The sequence below is a fragment of the Panulirus ornatus genome, chromosome 20, assembly GCF_036320965.1.
Source record: "Panulirus ornatus isolate Po-2019 chromosome 20, ASM3632096v1, whole genome shotgun sequence".
NCBI lineage: Eukaryota > Metazoa > Arthropoda > Malacostraca > Decapoda > Palinuridae > Panulirus > Panulirus ornatus.
This window is the reverse complement of record NC_092243.1, coordinates 44,944,067-44,966,633: the sequence shown is the minus strand read 5'-3', so window position 1 is coordinate 44,966,633 and position 22,567 is coordinate 44,944,067. Positions and strand designations below refer to the sequence as shown.

Genomic DNA, 22,567 nt, shown 5'->3' with positions numbered 1-22,567 from the left:
ACACACTTCTGTCTCCTCTTTCATTCCAAACTATCCCTTCCCCTGTCCTACTTCTGCCTCTCTTCTAACCGCCATAGTAAAAAAAAAAAAAAATGGTGGGGGACTGGTGGTAGTTCCTCAGCACTCTGGTAACATTAGACTCCCCGACTGGTGGAAGATGCAAGTTGCTGCTCTATAAACTGGTGCCAGTAACGCCATTATCTTTACCGAGAGGCAATCCAGGAATTGAGAGTCGTCAAAAATCCTGTGTTGTGAGCATAATGTGGCGAGTGTAACCAAGTCTAACTGGTTGGTAGGTTGGGTAGTCTAGGATTCTGTGAGGCTGGGATGACAGACATACGATGGCTATTTATCAGAATAACTTCTGGCTCTTCCAGTATGTACTACGTGTTCATAAAGTGAAAAAGTTAATTTGCCTAATACTGTACCAGCCAAACAGTCTGTTGACAAATGTAAGAAGAGCACTCAAGCAAGTAAGGAAATATTTGGCTATTCACATTTTAATGCAAGACAAAACTCAGAATATACTTCTTAGGTTTGGTCACCGCAGTTAACAAAAGCACAAAGAGCTGACAGCAAAGGTCCAGAGGGGGAAAATGGCGAATCCGGAATCAGAACAAAGTTACATGGAAAGGCTAGAGGCCTTGAATTTCCCGACCATGGAAGAGAAAAGAGTGAAGGGCGACTTGATCACAACTTTTAAGTTTGTAAATCGGATTGTTTACTTTGTGAAAGGTTCTTCCAAATATGTAGAGAGAACAACCACAGACCAGACGGTGAAATTAATGAGAAATTTGTTAAAAAAAAAAAACAAAGAAGTACATTTAAAGTACAAGTGATGGACGAGTGGTATAAAGTAACTGCGTACTACATATGCAAGTGTGGAGAATTGCTCGGGAATAGAAAATACTCCGGAGTTGAGGCACAGCGACTCGGAAACTCCCTCCCTGCACATACAGAACACACGGACATGTGCAGCAGTTATGCTCGAGAAACATCATTTTTGTTTACATTTCGCAACAACTTTAATTGTGCTTTTATCATTGTTTAGCGCTTTCCTGCTGGAAGGGGCTGTATGATATATTTTTTGGCCTACTGTGGCAGGGTTATCTCTTTTTTCATCAGCCAAAATATGGTAAACTTAAGATCCACCTGTGGGAGGATTGGTTCTAGGGTTGGTGTGATTCCTCAAGCTGGACGAAAAAGGTCAGCACGGCAGGTTTGGAAGGTCTGGGAAACAAGGTGGGCGAGAGGAGAGGTCAGTGTTGCCGATTTCTCGAGAGACCGGAACTAACAGCGATTGTGTGCGGGCGTTGTGAATGGTGTCAGCCCTATCGTCTTTTCAGTACATTCTCTAAAAGCTTAATTTTGTTTATTCACAACGAGCTAAACCACACAACACTCGGCAACTGTTGTGTCACATGATTACTGTGTGGCCGCTGGCAACTCAAGGCTGGGACGTTCTGATAACCGTTTCTTTCCCTACACGTCGAAGCTTTGGAACTCTCTACCATCTCATGTCTTTCCCAATGACTATGACCTGGCACATTTTAAAAGATAGGTTTTTCATTTCCTCCAAAATTTGTTAATACTTTATACCTTGTCTCTTCTTTTTCCCTTTCATAATTCTTTATTTCAGGCAAGGCCCGGCCTTGATAAGGAATTTTGTCTGTGACTGGAGCCTCCAACATTATAGAAAATCCAGAACATTAAATAAGGACTCTGATAACTATGTTCCAGGAGGTGATCTAGTCCACGCTGGTACAAGCCAGTTCTCTTCTTTAAAAGGATCACAATTATGACATTCATTTTCACCATCGTTTCTGAGATATGTCTTGGGTATCTTCTTTCCAGAGTTGATTTGTAACCTGAGAGTAGAGTATGTTGGGGAGCTCTGCCAGGCAACAGTCACTCAAGGACACGAACCAGATGATGGTAATGCCTGGCCTGCCCTTAGAAAGACTCAGAGGTGATTTTTCCACACAGCCAAGCCCAGGTCACGACACTGACCACAACAGTAGCAGTCCGAATCACTCTGCGAACAGATCGCTGGATCACACGCCCGAGACTGGTACTACCTGGCGGATAATTACGGGAGAACATCTGCCTACAAGGGTGTGGGCAGACAGCATAAGAGCACACGTCGCTGATGGAAAATGGGTCATCAGGGTACAAGAGGAAGGTCGCGTGTGTAGAGACAGAAAAGCGGAGTAATCATTGAATCGCGGGGATATCGGGCGTTTTGAAACCTATGTCATGATGAGTGAGGCGAATACTTGGGAAAGTTGTAGAGAGGCTGATGGAGATTATCAATCTCCACACACACTAAAGACTGTCGGGATGATTCCCAAAAGGATGACGGATCTGTTGTGAAGCCTATGTGATGAATGCAACTGCAGCAGTAGTATAAATAACAAGAGCAGCAGTAACAACAGCGGTAAGATTATAAGAGCAGCAGTAGCAAAGCTGGATTTCTTATACTTCCAATGTAAACTTTGGAAATATGATTGTCTTTACTTTTCTATATTCCTTGAGTCCAAAATTAAAGATATCATAAGACTACATTGTGACAGAGATACACTGGTGGTGGAGCGACAGAGCAGGATTACGACCGTAGGTAGGGAGGCTCCATACCCCGAGTGAAGGGAGGCGTCTCGTGTCACAGACCCCAGAATATCCTCCGTGCACGACGCGCTACCTGTAACATTCATGCGGTTCGTGTGCTGCCGCCAGCCCTCTGTTGGTCGTTTATAAGAATGATATGGGCAGGCAGGGAGGTGCATCTCTAACTTATGGCAGTTTTTCGGGAATGTAGATGTGGCGATGACGGGCTCGTTGTCCTCAAGAAAACTACCAAAAAACAAACATGTGGCGTGGACGAGGATAACACAGGAAGAGGAGTAGAACACCTACAGTTCACAGCCCAGGTGAAAAGCAGCAAAAACAGGAATCAGTGAAGAGTTTTCCCACGCCAGTCAGTCTCTCGGGGTAAATACAAAAGGTATATAACTTAAACGAACTTTTGTATTTTCTAGCGAATTTCATAATATATCGAAAGCAGCATTCTTCACATTTTCCAGTCTTGAACCAGGTCTTAAAGACGACGATAAAAAGATGCCGTTGTGGGGGCTCAACTGGTGCGGCTGGCGAGGATGCAGTAGGATCAAACACAAAGGAGAATAGACTCCATGAATAACCAAAGCGAGCGGGTCTGTGTGACTGATGTGCTCCACGTTGATCCATTGGTTCGCGGTAAACCATTTCAGTTGTCGGACGGAAGTAAGGGCTGCTGTGCTAAGGAATCAATTCATGTTTAGTAACAGTGCTCTGTATCTCATGTCTATGGCGTGTCCCTCCTGTGCTATCTAATGTGTACATCATATGTGCACAGCAGGCTACAAAGGACTATGACACAGCCTGTGCTATCTAATGTGTACATAGTATTACAAAGTAGGCTACACAAAACTATGACAGCTCTGTGCCTGCCGGTGTATCTCTGTAAATTTTATTTACATTTACATACTGTGCTTTATGCAGGTTTTCATTTTGCATGCCATAAACACACCACCAAATGCCGTCTTATGTTCTGACCAAAGCTGGACAGACGGAGAAAGTTTCTTTTCAAGTGGCATAACGAATGGAGGCTTCCGCAAATACAGTCATTTTGAGCGATAAACTCGTTTGAGCGTCCTTTGTAAAAAAAAAAAAAAAAAAAAAAAAAAAAAAAATTCAATACACCAAATAGCCATGCTGGAGTGAAATTTGGTATCCTGTCTCATCTTGCAAGTACTACGTTTGATAAGGAAGCAGGACATATAGACGTAAACCTAATAATTGTCCACCTATGACTATCCTGGAAGCATAACAGATTCTACGGTTGATGATAAACTACATCACTCGTTACATACAAAACAACACTGTCAAAAGAAAGAGAAAAATGGACTGCGTGTGAAGAGAGGATTGGAATCCATGTCAAGAAAAAAATCAATTTCTACGAGCAATTATTGTTGAGGCTGTTCGTTTGTGTGGCGAACCACATTACAGAGGAAATTTGTAAACAATTCAAACTGGCAGTTAACTTTAAGACCGTAGGAAAGTACCATTTGGATAAAGTGAAGTCAATGTTGTTCGTCAAAGACAACTCACAAACGCCATTATCAGTATCACTGCTGTATGTGTCAAAATATTTTAAGTGCTTTGAAAATGTGCAAACATTTGCAGCATAACAGCAGACGAAGTTACAGATCATGCAATCCAAGAAATACTGTGCCTCCGTGTTCATGCAAGCCTTCGTAGCTTTCATCCGTATAGCACGTTATACTGGGAAGAAAATTATCGAAGCCATGGCCTTGAAGCGATGAATGTTCGAGGAAAATCTTAAGCTGGTGCAACAGGTATGGCAAGCAGTAATGTGGGCACACAAGTTCATATTTACGGCCTTAAATCCCGTGGCACTGCATAGTCACAGCAAATGACACCTTGGAGCAGCTGCTTCATGCATGAAAAGTTAAAGCTATCCACAATATGGTTTTCCAAGTATTGGACAACTGCTGCTGATTGAATGCGAACCTCCCATTAGCAGATGTGAATGAAAGAGATCTTTCTCAGCACAACGAAGAATTAAAACTTATGTTAGATCAATCAATGGGTTAACAACGGCCAGCACGACTCATTAATGATTTAATGACTTAAGGCGGTAAAATGGTTTGCAAAGAAACGACCAAGATGCGTATTTGGTGGATCTATAATTCTTGACCGACATTTCTTGGCTATCACTACAGCTAGAGAGATTCTCGGAGACGAAGCGGTTATATTTGACAGTAAATACTGGGCTTAAAATGCATTACATGAACTGTGCAAAAATAATCAACTCTTAGCTTAAGCATCGATTTATCTTTATTCTCATGACAGACAACTTCCGAGGCGAACTTTTCTCATAACACAACGTACAGAATTTAATTTTTCCGATATAAAATACCACGGCGAACAAACACTATACACTTTCATGAATTTCAATGATAAATGCTAGAAATGTTTACAAACTCCTTAATTATAAGCTGCGGTGCTTATGTCACCTTAAGCAAATTCCCTTCTCAAAAATATCCTAGATATAATGTCAACCTAAACCACCTATAAATGCTCCAGGAGTTATAGCTTAGGGAAGCAGAGAAAAGAATTAAGGATTTGGAAAACGCATACCTGAGACCCCTGAAAAAACTGCTATAATATGCTTGGTTTGTATAGATCCCTTCACATACGAGCAATGATCATGAGACAGTAGCTATGGCAACCGAAAGTCACTGAGCAGGCTGAAATGGATAATCACAGAACCAAGCGAAAGACTTTATGACCACTGAGCACAAATTTGTAATGACCAAGAGTATTATAACCAGAAATTTTAACCTACCGGTGGGAGAGCGGAGGAATCCCTTTCCAGTAGCTCCGGGCGTGGGATGAAAAACCTGCGTCGTGTCATCGTGTCTTACACACTTCGTGAGAAACAGACCTACAACGGGAACATGAGAACATATTAGACTTTGTTCTTGCTATAAATGATAATCTTGTCTATAATGAATAAGTTGTGATCAATGCAAAAAAATATTCATACATTCGAATCAAGGCTGGACATAATTCATTGATATCACTATAAAAGAATCCAGTTTTACCACTAACTTTTTTATCCTTTATCTTGGAATCAACATGGAGAGCAGATGTCAGACTGATCGGGAAGTTCTAACATTCTACGTCTTCTTACAAACTCTACATAGCAGTATCTACTCTCTATACCACATGATATGCTTTTCTAATCTGTTTCCTACCGGTAGATGAGCCGGAGGGAAAGACGAGTGGGGAGGGATGTACTTTCTGGTTTGCAATCCAGACGCTACCACTACCGAAAGACCATCAGAATAGAAAACCTCGTTATAGACCATCAGATGTGCTATCTGCTCATCCATGTACCAACACTCCCTCCTCTGAGCTACTAACTCTCCCTTGCCACAATCACTCCCTCCTCCCCTGATCACCTCACCCTCCCTCACCATAATCATTCCCCTCCATCCCTGGTCACCACAACCTCACTAAAATCATTCCCTCCCACCCTGGCCACCATCACCTCCCACACCATAATCATTCCCTCCCACCCTGGCCACCATAACCTCCCTCACCATAATAATTCTCTTTCTCCCTGACAATCACACCATCAACAGCGAAACGGCATTGTACGGCAGTATAAACACCTGCCATTTTCCCCTCTTCTTACCTCCCACATAGCTGGGACAATCTTCCCGCCAAACAAAATCTTTTCCCAAAAACAAAACCACCAAAGCATCCAGCAATTATCATCCTGCTAAAGGAAGGCTTGAATTACTGGAAACTATGCATGAGGGAAGTCCTCGTGCATCTGGGAGCTTCGTGTCTGCAAACTGATACGACAACTTTTCATAGTGTAGATGTACCACTGAATTCCATCAGTATCTGTCAAAGGAGACGACTCTAATCCCAGCTCCAGATTTGTTGCTAAAAGAGAAAACGTACTACAACATACTGACACACAAGCTGAAGCTGTCAACATTAGACGGAACGTCGATAAAACGGCACGTCCGGATAAGTCTTACCTGAGGACGAAGCGAAAAATAAAATGATTAAGCCTTCCACAGGTCTGTTCAATACGTTACTTCACATGGGGAAAGTTTCAGCGGATTAGAAGTTGACCAATGCAATACCTACATTAAAAAGAATACAAGTTCGTGGCGTGAAATTATCACCCAGTCGGTTAGCTTTACGTCAGTAGCTGGTTAACTTATGGAAACCACCATTAGACAAGACAGTAAATCATTTCCAGGACCGCGGCTTTATAAACGATTCTCAACATGGTTTGCGATGTCTTTCAAATGTGGTTGATTTCTGTTGTGATATGATCAATATGTATGACGAAAGTAGAGCGACTGATGTAGTCCATATACATTTTCAGAAAGCATTCGATAACGTTCCGCCAAAGATTAACAGCAAAAGTTCTTATCACATGGTATCGATAGGGTTAAACTTTGGTAATAAGACAATTTGTTCACTGGCCATAAAGAGAGAGCAGTGATTCGTTGTCCAGCCGCAGAATGGTTGCACATAGCAAGTGGTGTGCTAGTACTATCAATCATGGGACATTCTTTCTCAATATATATATATATATATATATATATATATATATATATATATATATATATATATATATATATATATATCCCTTGCTGCGATAACAGCTTGATGGAGGACTTGCAGTCTGTGTAGAGATGGTTGGTTAGGGGAAGGAGGACGATTGAGTGGTGGTGATGAACTGTACAAGGCTGCCGTAAAGGGCCGGACCTTAGGAACTGCTGCTCTCACACAAGCCACCGTTTACGGGAAGTCAGCACCACAAGTAAAGCATCCTCCTCGAAGGCTCAGAGTGGGGTGCCTAAATGTGTGTGGATGAAACCAAGATGTGAAGACCCTTACTGGAAAAACAGTCACTCTTGAAGTAGAACCTTCAGACACAATTGAAAATGTGAAGGAAAATAGTGAAATTGGAGAAAAATGTAGCTTAGACATTGAAGCTTATTGATACAGTGGTTAAATTGATGAGAACTGCTATTGACGTTTTGTGTAAATAAATTATACATTTCCTTTTTTCCATAGCCAGAGGTTGAACCATTATGTGACATTCATTTTTTTTCATTCATTTCAAGCTAGAAGTTTCAGTTTTCTAAATTGTTTCTTACATTTTTCATATGTATATATATGTATGTGTGTGTGTGTGTGTATATGTGCGTATGTATGTGTATGTGTGTGTATGTGTATATGTATATATATATGTATATTGTCCCTAGGGATAGGGGTGAAAGAATACTTCCCACGTATTCCTCGCGTGTCGTAGAAAGCGACTAGAGGGGACGGGAGCGGGGGCCAGAAATCCTCCCCTCCTTGTATTAACTTTCTAAAATGGGAAACAGAAGAAGGAGTCACGCGGGGAGTGCTCATCCTCCTCGAAGGCTCAGAGTGGGGTGCCTAAATGTGTGTGGATGTAACCAAGACGTGAAAAAAGGAGAGATAGGTAGTATGTTTGAGGAAAGGAACCTGGATGTTTTGGCTCTGAGTGAAACGAAGCTCAAGGGTAAAGGGGAAGAGTGGTTTGGGAATGTCTGGGGAGTAAAGTCAGGGGTTAGTGAGAGGACAAGAGCAAGGGAAGGAGTAGCAATACTCCTGAAACAGGAGTTGTGGGAGTATGTGATAGAGTGTAAGAAAGTAAATTCTCGATTAATATGGGTAAAACTGAAAGTTGATGGAGAGAGGTGGGTGATTATTGGTGCATATGCACCTGGGCATGAGAAGAAAGATCAAGAGAGGCAAGTGTTTTGGGAGCAGCTGAATGAGTGTGTTAGTGGTTTTGATGCACGAGACCGGGTTATAGTGATGGGTGATTTGAATGCAAAGGTGAGTAATGTGGCAGTTGAGGGAATAATTGGTATACATGGGGTGTTCAGTGTTGTAAATGGAAATGGTGAAGAGCTTGTAGATTTATGTGCTGAAAAAGGACTGATGATTGGGAATACCTGGTTTAAAAAGCGAGATATACATAAGTATACTTATGTAAGTAGGAGAGATGGCCAGAGAGCGTTATTGGATTACGTGTTAATTGACAGGCGTGCGAAAGAGAGACTTTTGGATGTTAATGTGCTGAGAGGTGCAACTGGAGGGATGTCTGATCATTATCTTGTGGAGGCTAAGGTGAAGATTTGTATGGGTTTTCAGAAAAGAAGAGTGAATGTTGGGGTGAAGAGGGTGGTGAGAGTAAGTGAGCTTGAGAAGGAGACCTGTGTGAGGAAGTACCAGGAGAGACTGAGTACAGAATGGAAAAAGGTGAGAACAATGGAAGTAAGGGGAGTGGGGGAGGAATGGGATGTATTTAGGGAATCAGTGATGGATTGCGCAAAAGATGCTTGTGGCATGAGAAGAGTGGGAGGTGGGTTGATTAGAAAGGGTAGTGAGTGGTGGGATGAAGAAGTAAGAGTATTAGTGAAAGAGAAGAGAGAGGCATTTGGACGATTTTTGCAGGGAAAAAATGCAATTGAGTGTGAGATGTATAAAAGAAAGAGACAGGAGGTCAAGAGAAAGGTGCAAGAGGTGAAAAAAAGGGCAAATGAGAGTTGGGGTGAGAGAGTATCATTAAATTTTAGGGAGAATAAAAAGATGTTCTGGAAGGAGGTAAATAAAGTGCGTAAGACAAGGGAGCAAATGGGAACTTCAGTGAAGGGCGCAAATGGGGAGGTGATAACAAGTAGTGGTGATGTGAGAAGGAGATGGAGTGAGTATTTCGAAGGTTTGTTGAATGTGTTTGATGATAGAGTGGCAGATATAGGGTGTTTTGGTCGAGGTGGTGTGCAAAGTGAGAGGGTTAGGGAAAATGATTTGGTAAACAGAGAAGAGGTAGTGAAAGCTTTGCGAAGATGAAAGCCGGCAAGGCAGCAGGTTTGGATGGTATTGCAGTGGAATTTATTAAAAAAGGGGGTGACTGTATTGTTGACTGGTTGGTAAGGTTATTTAATGTATGTATGACTCATGGTGAGGTGCCTGAGGATTGGCGGAATGCGTGCATAGTGCCATTGTACAAAGGCAAAGGGGATAAGAGTGAGTGCCCAAATTACAGAGGTATAAGTTTGTTGAGTATTCCTGGTAAATTATATGGGAGGGTATTGATTGAGAGGGTGAAGGCATGTACAGAGCATCAGATTGGGGAAGAGCAGTGTGGTTTCAGAAGTGGTAGAGGATGTGTGGATCAGGTGTTTGCTTTGAAGAATGTATGTGAGAAATACTTAGAAAAGCAAATGGATTTGTATGTAGCATTTATGGATCTGGAGAAGGCATATGATAGAGTTGATAGAGATGCTCTGTGGAAGGTATTAAGAATATATGGTGTGGGAGGCAAGTTGTTAGAAGCAGTGAAAAGTTTTAATCGAGGATGTAAGGCATGTGTACGTGTAGGAAGAGAGGAAAGTGATTGGTTCTCAGTGAATGTAGGTTTGCGGCAGGGGTGTGTGATGTCTCCATGGTTGTTTAATTTGTTTATGGATGGGGTTATTAGGGAGGTGAATGCAAGAGTTTTGGAAAGAGGGGCAAGTATGAAGTCTGTTGGGGATGAGAGAGCTTGGGAAGTGAGTCAGTTGTTGTTCGCTGATGATACAGCGCTGGTGGCTGATTCATGTGAGAAACTGCAGAAGCTGGTGACTGAGTTTGGTAAAGTGTGTGAAAAAAGAAAGTTAAGAGTAAATGTAAATAAGAGCAAGGTTATTAGGTACAGTAGGGTTGAGGGTCAAGTCAATTGGGAGGTGCGTTTGAATGGAGAAAAACTGGAGGAAGTGAAGTGTTTTAGATATCTGGGAGTGGATCTGGCAGCGGATGGAACCATGGAAGCGGAAGTGGATCATAGGGTGGGGGAGGGGGCGAAAATGAAAATGATCATCTTGTGGAGTTAATTGTTTTAGTTAAATGGTGACAGGGAATGCTTAGTTTTAATATATATATATATATATATATATATATATATATATATATATATATATATATATATATATATATATATATATATATATATATATTTTTTTTTTTTTTTTTTTTTTTTTTGCTTTTTCGCTGTCTCCCGCGTTTGCGAGGTAGCGCAAGGAAACAGACGAAAGAAATGGCCCAACCCACCCCCATACACATGTATATACATACGTCCACACACGCAAATATACATACCTACACAGCTTTCCATGGTTTACCCCAGACGCTTCACATGCCCTGATTCAATCCACTGACAGCACGTCAACCCCGGTATACCACATCGCTCCAATTCACTCTATTCCTTGCCCTCCTTTCACCCTCCTGCATGTTCAGGCCCCGATCACACAAAATCTTTTTCACTCCATCTTTCCACCTCCAATTTGGTCTCCCTCTTCTCCTCGTTCCCTCCACCTCCCGACACATATATCCTCTTGGTCAACCTTTCCTCACTCATTCTCTCCATGTGCCCAAACCATTTCAAAACACCCTCTTCTGCCTCTTCAACCACGCTCTTTTTATTTCCACACATCTCTCTTACCCTTACGTTACTTGATCAAACCACCTCACACCACACATTGTCCTCAAACATCTCATTTCCAGCACATCCATCCAGCACATACCCATTTTTGCTTTCCGAGATAATGTTCTCGACTTCCACACATTCTTCAAGGCTCCCAGAATTTTCGCCCCCTCCCCCACCCTATGATCCACTTCCGCTTCCATGGTTCCATCCGCTGCCAGATCCACTCCCAGATATCTAAAACACTTCACTTCCTCCAGTTTTTCTCCATTCAAACTCACCTCCCAATTGACTTGACCCTCAACCCTACTGTACCTAATAACCTTGCTCTTATTCACATTTACTCTTAACTTTCTTCTTTCACACACTTTACCAAACTCAGTCACCAGCTTCTGCAGCTTCTCACATGAATCAGCCACCAGCACTGTATCATCATCGAACAACAACTGACTCACTTCCCAAGCTCTCTCATCCCCAACAGACTTCATACTTGCCCCTCTTTCCAAAACTCTTGCATTCACCTCCCTAACAACCCCATCCATAAACAAATTAAACAACCATGGAGACATCACACACCCCTGCCGCAAACCTACATTCACTGAGAACCAATCACTTTCCTCTCTTCCTACACGTACACATGCCTTACATCCTCGATAAGGCATATATATATATATATATATATATATATATATATATATATATATATATATATATATATATATATATATATATATATATATGGCTGCCTTGCATATCAAAATTCGCATAGGATACTAATCTTGGAAATGAATATAGAACAAAAATTTAACACCATGCTGACACAGCCAAACATGGATGGGCTCCAGTGGCAAGTGAAATTTGATATCGATAAGCGCAAAGTCTACACATCTGGAGTGACACGAGAATAAAGCTGCAAGATGCACCGTGCTGAGCTACGAAAGATAAATGAGGAAAAAAGACTTGGGTGAAATAATCACCGATGACATCAGTCACAGCAATGCAAAATTGAAAATGATCATCACTATGTACAATTTACGAGTGCTTTCCAACCTTAAAGTATTGTATCTAGTTTTTGGTACCCCCTTACCTGATAATGGAAAGTGTTCTGCTGTAATCGATCAGAATTACTTCCGAGCTGAGAGACAGATCTAAGACAGCCAACTAGACAACTTTACCGCAGAAAATGGAAGATTAAGAGAAGACTCAATACATTCACAATCAACAACGTGAATAAAAACTCGTGAACAGGAGTTTTTCTGTAAATACGGTAAAGTACTATTTCTTCAACAGGATTGTTAACATATGGAATGATCTACCAATTAACCAATTCTTAGATTTAAGCAGCACCATTGATAAGTTTAAAAATGAATAAATATATATATCATACATATTCGCGTTTCCCGCATTAGCGAGGTAGCTTTTAGAACATAGGACCGAGCCTCAGAGGAAATATCCTCACTTGGCCCCCTTCTCTGTATCTTCTTTTGGAAAATTAAAAATGAGAGGGGAGGATTTCCAGCCCCCCAGCTCCCTCCCCTTTTAGTCGCCTTCTACGACACACAGGGAATACGTGGGAAGTATTATCTCCACTCCCCAGGGATGACACGCAAAATCGTGAAGCGTTTCATATCAGATCCACGACTGACATTATTGCCGCCACCTTGAGCACATGTAAAGTTAGGTCTTTGAATCATATATATATTCGCTTTTCTCCTCCCACTACAGTAGTTTCCAGACTTTCTGGCCTTTTCCAGCACAATATTCTAGAAAGGAACCAATGGTCTGTTGCCATTTATTTTGTATTTCTTTAACCATTTTACACAAACCATGAAACAGGAAAGCAAAATAAAAATTAATAAAAACAGTCCAGAGAAGAATGTATTACTATGATCACTTACCATCTTCTAAACTCCACTATACTACTGTATGTCCCTCTTTTACAACCAAGCATTCCCTATCACCATTTTACTAAAACAATGAACTCAAGATCATTTTCATTAATCTCCCTGAATATCCCAAGCAACCACAATTAATCCCACAATTGCCACATTATCCATTTCCACTTTCAAAATCACCCTCCACTAATACTCTCGCGCCAAAACTGCCGACATGCTATACCCATCAATGAATTTTTCAAACCATTAAGGAATAGAATGATGAAAATCACAAAAGAACAAGAAATACTAAAGAATGCAATGACAAGGGAAGGAAGAATCGTAGCCTAATCTCACTAACAGGGCGAGGCTAGTTGAAATTACCAGCCCTGATGACCTGCATAAGATAGAATTACTTCCCCAGATTGGAAACGCTGAAAATGGACTATTTGGTCTGTGACTAGGGTGGTAAAGAAGGGTAGCACAGTCACTTTAGTTCACACACACTCATTTCTACACAGACCACCACACACACACACACACACACTGCATTCGAAGCTGTACCATGCACATCGCAACCAAACAGGTTCACTATCATCCCTTAATATATGTGGTGTAAAATCTTAACCCTTATCAGTAGAATTTGCTAATTCTTTAAAAAGCAATGATGTCATCAGTGTGTGAGACGAGATGTGATGATAATGTACGAAAATAAGGGAGATAATGGAAAGTATTGGTTTTGACGTTTTACAGAATAAGCGAGAGCTAATTAGGTTTAAGTGTGGTGGCCTTATTACAACTATTAGAAATAGTTATTTTCAAGTGGAAGCATGTGAAAAATACTTATGGAACTTTGTCAAAGTGTATGGGAGACGTGCGAGTTGAGACAACGATCTGTAATCTCAATTTGAATCCCTCCTACACACTCAGGATATGCTAAAACAGAGCATTTTGACGAACTAGGTAACTTATTCCTTGATTACACAATGATTCTTCACATATGTTATGTGGTGACTAATTCTCACACTGGCATCATGACACATTACATGCGAGTGTTGACAGTGGTGATGACTATTATGATGGAGATAATCTTGTTGATGTTTACATTGATCAAGGTGATCTTGGAATTTATATTTATCTATTTTGCTTTGTCGCTGTCTCCCGCGTTAGCGAGGTAGCGCAAGGAAACAGACGAAAGAATGGCCCAACCCACCCACATACACAAGTATATACATACACGTCCACACACGCAAATATACATACCTATACATCTCAATGTACACATATATATACACACACAGACATATACATATATACACATGTACATAATTCATACTGTCTGCCTTTATTTATTCCCATCACCACCTCGCCACACGAAATAACAACCCCCTCCCCCCTCATGTGTGCGATGTAGCGCTAGGAAAAGACAACAAAGGCCCCTTTCGTTCACACTCAGTCTCTAGCTGTCATGTAATAATGCACCGAAACCACAGCTCCCTTTCCACATCCAGGCCCCACAGAACTTTCCATGGTTTACCCCAGACGCTTCACATGCCCAGGTTCAATCCAGTGACAGCACGTCGACCCCGGTATACCACATCGTTCCAATTCACTCTATTCCTTGCACGCCTTTCACCCTTGCATGTTCAGGCCCCGATCACTCAATCTTTTTCACTCCATCTCTCCACCTCCAATTTTGATCTCCCACTTCTCGTTCCCTCCACCTCTGACACATATATCCTCTTGGTCAATCTTTCCTCACTCATTCTCTCCATGTGACCAAACCATTTCAAAACACCTTCTTCTGCTCTCTCAACCACACTCTTTTTATTTCCACACATCTCTTTTACCCTTACATTACTTACTCGATCAAACCACCTCACACCACATATTGTCCTCAAACATCTCATTTCCAGCACATCCACCCTCCTCCGCACAACTCTATCCATAGCCCACGCCTCGCAACCATACAACATCGTTGGAACCACTATTCCTTCAAACATACCCATTTTTGCTTTCCGAGATAATGTTCTCGACTTCCAAACATTCTTCAAGGTTCCCAGAATTTTCGGCCCCTCCCCTACCCTATGATTCACTTCCGCTTCCATGGTTCCATCCGCTGCCAGATCCACTCCCAGATATCTAAAACACTTTACTTCCTCCAGTTTTTCTCCATTCAAACTTACCTCCCAATTGACTTGACCCTCAACCCTACTGTACCTAATAACCTTGCTCTTATTCACATTTACTCTCAACTTTCTTCTTTCACACACTTTACCAAACTCAGTCACCAGCTTCTGCAGTTTCTCACATGAATCAGCCAACAGCGCTGTATTATCAGCGAACAACAACTGACTCACTTCCCAAGCTCCCTCATCCACAACAGACTGCATACTTGCCCCTCTTTCCAAAACTCTTGCATTCACCTCCCTAACAACCCCATCCATAAACAAATTAAACAACCATGGAGACATCACACACCCCTGCCGCAAACCTACATTCACTGAGAACCAATCACTCTCCTCTCTTCTTACACGTACACACACCTTACATCCTCGATAAAAACTTTTCACTGCTTCTGACAACTTGCCTCCCACACCATATATTCTTAATACCTTCCACAGAGTATCTCTATCAACTCTATCATATGCCTTCTCCAGATCCATAAATGCTACATACAAATCCATTTGCTTTTCTAAGTATTTCTCACATACATTCTTCAAAGCAAACACCTGATCCACACACCCTCTACCACTTCTGAAACCACACTGCTCTACTGATCTTGGTATTCCAGTAAATAGGTTTCATCAAGATTTCACATAAGTAAAAGTTTCATCAAGATTTAACACAAATAGAAGTCCTTATGGTAAAACTGCTTGGGGTTGAAAAATGAAAAATTCACTACTAATAATAATATAACTATAGATTATATCACTGGCTCACCAATGTTACTGCATAAATCTAATATCCTAGATTTTGAGCCATTATATTCTGATGCTCGTTGTGGTCTGCACAAAATTTAACAGTACTGTAATTAATGCAAATACAACAAATGATCAGGTGGAGGGGAATATATGAGAAGCATGGAAGATGGAGAAAGGAGAAAGAGTGAATGTTAATGTTTGTATAGTGAATAAGTTAGATATACTGATGAACAAGTTGTCTGTTAATGAGATAAGCAAGAAACTGGAACTAATTCTAACTGAATCTGCACTGAAAATTTTCCTACAATCTACGAAGATAAAGTATATGAAAAATAGAGTAACTGCCAGTTTGAAAGGGTATGATAAGAGTTGAATGAGCAGAAAAGAATACCACAAAACTAAACAAATATAACCTGCATAAAAATACAATTACAACATGTCATTGGCAAAAGTTGAAATTATAAAAAACTAAAATGAGTTAAAGAAAATGCCACATTAATTAGAAAATAAAGAAAATAGAAGCAAAGACTCAAGATCATATTGGAAAGTATCAAAAGGTAAGAATAATAGTAAAATTTGTGCTGCAGTTAATTATTTCTACGAACATCGTAAATTGCTTTCTCATGAGGATGACAATGGAAATGAAGATACTTAACCGCGTAACATAACAGATATTGAAATATAGAGAAACATCAGTAAACTGAAAAACTATGTCCCCTGGAAATGATACGATAATGAATGAAGATAGCATATATACCCAACACTTACTTTACTCCCTATATATTACTGCTTAATAAGATCCTTGACACTGGTGTCATCCCAGCTGAGTGGCTCACTGGCACTTTAGTGCCAATGTAGAAGAATAAGGGTGACATTCATGACCCTAACAACTACAGAGGGATCAGTTGTATGAGGAAAACTCAACTTTTGTATGAAATGAATGTCTAAATGAGTATTCTAATGTAATGCATGTTACTATTAACACGCAAGCTGGCTTTAGACATGAATACTCCACATTCGATCGTATGTTCTGCTCCAATGTATAATCGAACTATTTTGCTGGAAAAAAGAGGAAAGTTTTAGTTTGTTTGTTGACAAGAATTTCACGCGGTGTAGCGAAAAGGCTTGTGGTATAAGTTTGTGAAGGAAAATGTATGTGGCAAGATGCTGAATGTAAAGAGAAATCTGTAAATTAAGATCCTGTGTAAGGTTGAGCCAACAGATGTCCTATATATATGCAAGAAACATCGGGGTGAGGAAGGGCGAAAAATTGGCGCCTTTACTCTTAACATTTTGTTAATGATAACGAGAAATCAAATGATTAGAATTGGAATTACGTAGATTTTAGCGATTTGGTTAAATCTTGAATTTACTTGTGTTAAAGTCTGCAGATGAGGCATATTCTGCGACAGTGAGCATGCAGCGGAACAGGCATTGACAGCTTTGTATACCTATCGTAGCAACTGGAAATTAATAGAAAATTGTAGCAAAACGAAAATTGTGGTATGTAGCAGGGGTAGAGTTCAGACTTATAATCATTATTTCAAGTTTAGTAAGACACTGAAGCAGTAAGCGAATACAAGTACCTTGGTATATAATCTAATTATAATGGTGGGTTTCGTAACAGAATTGGTTAGAAAAGAAAAACGAGCAACGAGCTGTGTATTTTTCACGAATTGGTACAAGAGGCAAGTGTGATTTGAATAGTATGGTGTTACTAGCTATGATTTATGCATCAGAAATATGAGGTCACTATGTTGTAAGGGAGATGGAATTATTGGAAATCTTTAAAGCATGTGTTGTGTTCACAAGAACACAAGCAGATACAGATATATGGAAAACTTGGCGTCTATCCACTCAAAATATATATCAAAAGTAGAATGACTGGCTATTGGTTGCGACTGATTTCAGGTAAAAACACTAAATCTAGTTATTCAATGAATAAATGTTTCATTTACCATGGATAGCTTGTATAAAGAGCTCATTTAATGACTGTGTTATGTCTGGGGTTTGGTTATCGCAAAATATTACAAATCCATCTTGATTCAGAGAGGAAATTGAATTAAGATTAAAAGATCAATGGATTACTACTTGGAATAACAAGTTGTTAACTAGATCATTCTGTAGCAATTATGGAATATATAAACAGGTATAGGGTATGTAAGATCATGTAAAATTATCGCATAGTTGCGTTTTTGCTAGCAAACTACGAACTTGTACTAATGAATTATTAATGACTGCGGGTAGATACCAAGAGCTGGGGAAATCTTATTATCAGTAAATGTGAGGCTAATGTTGTGGGGTGGTGAATATTATATATTATTTCAGTGTGAAAATTATGATTATTGTTAGGTTGCGAAGCTCGTATATTCCACGCTAAGTCTAGGCAAACTCAATTCAAATATATTTCGTTAATGCAAACTACTAATGTAAGGCTAGAAGCACACTGAGACGCAGGCGACACAGGCGACGAGGCAAAGAGCAGGGTAGAAATCTACAGATGCTTAAATGAAATGAGAGCACACATTCTGGGACCCAAAGCAGCACAGCGGAGGTGCTGGCCTGCGTTGTCCTGCGCCGCACAGTGGTTGAAACATACTTCTGCTTCATTCGTCAAACTGTTGCTGCTTAATCGAAAGTAGTTCCTAAATTTTGCATCAGACAACTCGGAGGTTAAAGCAAATTCTCCATGCGAACTTCACCTCTCCATACCGACTTTTTTTTTTTCCTTTGCTGATGTCATACAGTACAAAAAAAAAAAAAATGCTACATTTCAGAGTCCGATTCTGAATCTATAAATATATGACATTTCAACTTAGCCACGACAGGACATCAGAGAGCCTACCACACACCTCACTTCCGCTGCTGCAATGTGTTGTGCTGCCCTGCCCTGTGCTGTGCTGCCCTGCGTCTCAATGTGCACTAAGGCTAACTGTTCTTAGACTATCGCTCATTTTGAGAACAGCTTTTAGTATATCTAGATGAATTATTGTAAAGACAAGGAAGTGTAACTAATGCTGACAAGTCATATTGTTTGATCACTCAAAAGCAAATCGTAAACCAATTATGATTGTTGTCAATATAGAGCCGTGCTCCGTGCTTTTTGTAAAGTTCTGAGCAATTAAACAATTCTATTCCATTCTCTTTACTCAGCTGCTCCCAAAACACACCTCTAAGTCACTGTTCTCGTGGCTAGGTGCATAAACATTAATAGTCACCCATCCCTCGTTATCCACTTTCAATTTTACCCACATCAATATTGGGCTCACTTCCTTACACTCAAACATTCCCACAACTGTCGGAAGAATCACTGCCTCACCACAAGCTCTCGCCCTCTCACTTACCCTTGATTTTACCCATGAGACATTACTCTTCCCCCTTACCCTAGAGCTTCGTTTCACTCGGGGACAGAATATACGCTTTATCATCCTCATACTATCCATCTCGGTTATATCTAAATACAGTCACACATCCTAGACTGACGCCACTTCTTAAATTGGCAAAATTGCCGTTTCGGACAACCGACAACCACTTGTTTACGATATAAATGGGCAGAATCGTTCAAAAGTCGTCAAAATCACCGAAATACAATTTCAACCCATCCAGACTTAATACCTAACAAACGTATCCTAACAAAATTCTCTGGGTGACCGAAATGGTAATAATACCCTCAAAATATGCTAATGTAATTATCTGAAGGCCGTTCTTCCTGTTTCTGGCACCATACATGTAAATACATGTATACAAAAAAAAAAAATAAAACAGTACAGTACTTACAATATTTACACCCACAATCCATGTTCCTGCAAAGAGAGCATGAAGAACTTTACAAAATCGGTGGATGTAATCCTTAGTCGTCCAGGTGATACCACAACCGTGTCTCAGAGATAACTGCTGGCAGTAAGTGGGGCGAGCCCAGCCTAACTGCCCACGCCCAACCCGTTGAGTTCTACTTTTCCCGCCACGTTGCAATACTTTTCTTAATGATGATAAACAGTACCAATAGTATCTAATTCTTTTTCTTATAGTAAAACTATGATAATCTAAACAAGAATAGCTTTGAGAAAAATATCAATATTCTTATTTGTACACTTTCTTTACTTGAAATTTTCGAACGATACAGATGATTCGAGATTCGTCTCGAACTACTGAGGAGTAGGAACACATGTGACAGTTATTGACTATGCACGAGTACCTATACTCATTAGGTAGAGTAAGGAGGATAATCACAAACTTAAAGTCATAAAATGAGGCCCTAAGAAAAGTGTTAGCTTGTCAACGAAACACTAAAGGTTAAATCATGACAAGGCAATTCATTTTACCAAGTACTGAACATAAGTTAAAGGAACTTGTGTAGCTGCTGCTCTTAGGTCCATAGGAGACATGCAGATGATAGAATGTCTCGTGCAGTGAAGTATTTGAGAGAAAGGAATCGTAGTAATGTGTCCAAGTACGCAAGGACTTTTGTATGATGTGAGGGGTTATGGACTTGATAAACATCGTGTATCCTTACCAATTTATGTAAGGTTTAGACCATGGCAAGAAAGATGCATTGCAGTAGATATCGCACAGCTTGAGTGGAGAAAAGCTAATTGCCATCCCAGTCATAAACGGATTTTTTTTTTTTTTTGAAATAGAGAGAGAGAAAATAGATTCCCAGACGCAATTCTGTAAATGCTGTGAGGGAACAGTCTTGCGTAATGGCCGAGCGGGATATGGTGTTTTCATTCGGGGAATTTTTTTAGTAACGAGTGTTTCGCAAATGAAACTCTTAATAAAATGATTAGTGATAAAACTTCATCCATTTTGACTGAGTTACACGCAATCTGTGGGAGACTTCAGATGGCTATAGAGAAATGAAAAGATACGTATTTCTTTGTGGACAGAAGTGCACTGAAGGCCTTTCAGAGTAAGCACCGATGTCAGCGCAATGTTGTTTACGTTTGTAAACTTGTGGCAAGAGATGAAATGTGATGTACAGTTTATATGGATTCCATCACAAGTAGGGATTCATTTTAATGAAGTGGCTGATGGGTTGACCAGAAAAGCCACAGAAAAGATGCACATATTGTAAGTTATATGAGAATAGGAATGATAAAGAATTAAATGAAAAGGATGAGAGAAGAAAGGGAAAATGTAAGTATAGGTGTAATTGTTGAACGAAGACTTTACAATATTATTTATGTTAAATAACACCAGTGTAACTTATGAGGCAAACCTTACATCTGTAGATGTGTTAATGAGACTTAGGCTGGGGTATAAATATTATTGGCAGTTAAGTGGAGGAACTGGTCGACCGTCAACTTTGCCAAATAAGGGATGGACATACATTAGAACATTGTGTATTACGTTGTGAAAAAAAAAAAATCAGCCATACAGAAACAATGAAATAAGTAATTCACAAGAACAAGTTTATTGCATGATTAATAATGATGTGATTAAAGAAATTCTTGCACAGTACAAAAACTGCACCAAAGTTGTAACATCCTTGTAAAGACTTCAGGGGATTTAAAATGACGGATATTGTTTGTTTCTTTGTCTTTGCACTGTACATATGTTGACAAAAGCTATGATGTTTGTAAATATTTTTTGTAAATCCCACTGGGGGATGGTGAAGATGAGGAGGGAAGTAGTATACTACCCCGTCCTTTTGATATAAATGTCATGAATATTTCAATGACAATTTCAAATGAAACACGAATCTGACAAACAAAACTTTGTGAACAATGATGAATACAAATGTAACACACTACTTCAAGTTTCACTAAATTGTGAAACGAAAGCATGTTCGACTTAGGAATTATTCAAGCAAAGTTTCCTAAACTTTATGGATTCGGTAAATAATGAATAACTCTAGGAAACTGCTATCATCCTGAGTCTTCAATTTTCAGGTATTGTATATTTACACATTCTACAGCAGAATTATCTATATATAAGTGAATTTTCCTACCGTACAAATACGAGTCAAACTTCTTCAAAGCAAAATCAAATCCCAGATTTGGTCAGTAAGGAAATGTCTGGTTCAATTGCCTGTAATTTGCGATTATCACAGGCCAAAGGAATAACACCCTCCTCAGACTGCTGGAGTAAAACAGCTATTGTGGCGTAAGGTGATGCGTCCAGCTGTGTCATCTGTGTAAGGATACAGAACCATCGAGATTATCGTAACATCACATACACATATTTGCCCTTACAGATAGTGACCTTTCCTTCCACACACTCCACAATTCAGCCAGGACCTCAGCCCTCTCATCCACCTAGTGGCTTCCTTTATTTCCTCGGTTCCATCCACTCCTAAGTAACGAAAACACTTCATTTTCTCTAGGTTCTTTCCATTCAATTCTACTTTCCAACAACCCTGTCTCTCTCTCTCTCTTCTCTGCTGAACTTTACAAGCTTATTCTTATTTACATTAACTCTCAACTTTCTCCTTTCACGCTCTCCCAGACTCAGACACCAACTTCCGAAATTTCTCACTCGAGTATGCCACCAGAGCCGTCGTCAGCATACAGCAACTAACGCACCTTCCAAGCACCCTAACCCCAACAGACTGCAAACCCGCCCCCTCTCTCTCCAAGTCCCTTGCCATTACCTCCCTCACCGCCCCATCCATAAACAGATGAACAGTATTCTGGCTGCAGACCCACCTTCACCTAAAACCATTCTCCATCCTC

At 40.2% G+C, this 22,567-nt stretch overlaps 1 protein-coding gene across 3 annotated transcripts in view; it reads right to left on the bottom strand.

Annotated features, from left to right (window-relative positions):
* Nucleotides 1-19,808, bottom strand: part of LOC139755803 (multiple PDZ domain protein-like) — a 252,211-nt gene extending 232,403 nt beyond the window's left edge. For all 3 annotated transcript variants that reach the window (XM_071674417.1, XM_071674422.1, XM_071674421.1), the window contains exons 1-2: nt 19,671-19,808; nt 5,408-5,506 (exon numbers count right to left, since the gene is read on the bottom strand). The gene's annotated coding sequence lies outside the window, so the exon portion shown is untranslated. The remainder of the gene's footprint in view (nt 1-5,407; nt 5,507-19,670) is intronic.
* Between the last annotated feature and the right edge of the window lie 2,759 nt (nt 19,809-22,567).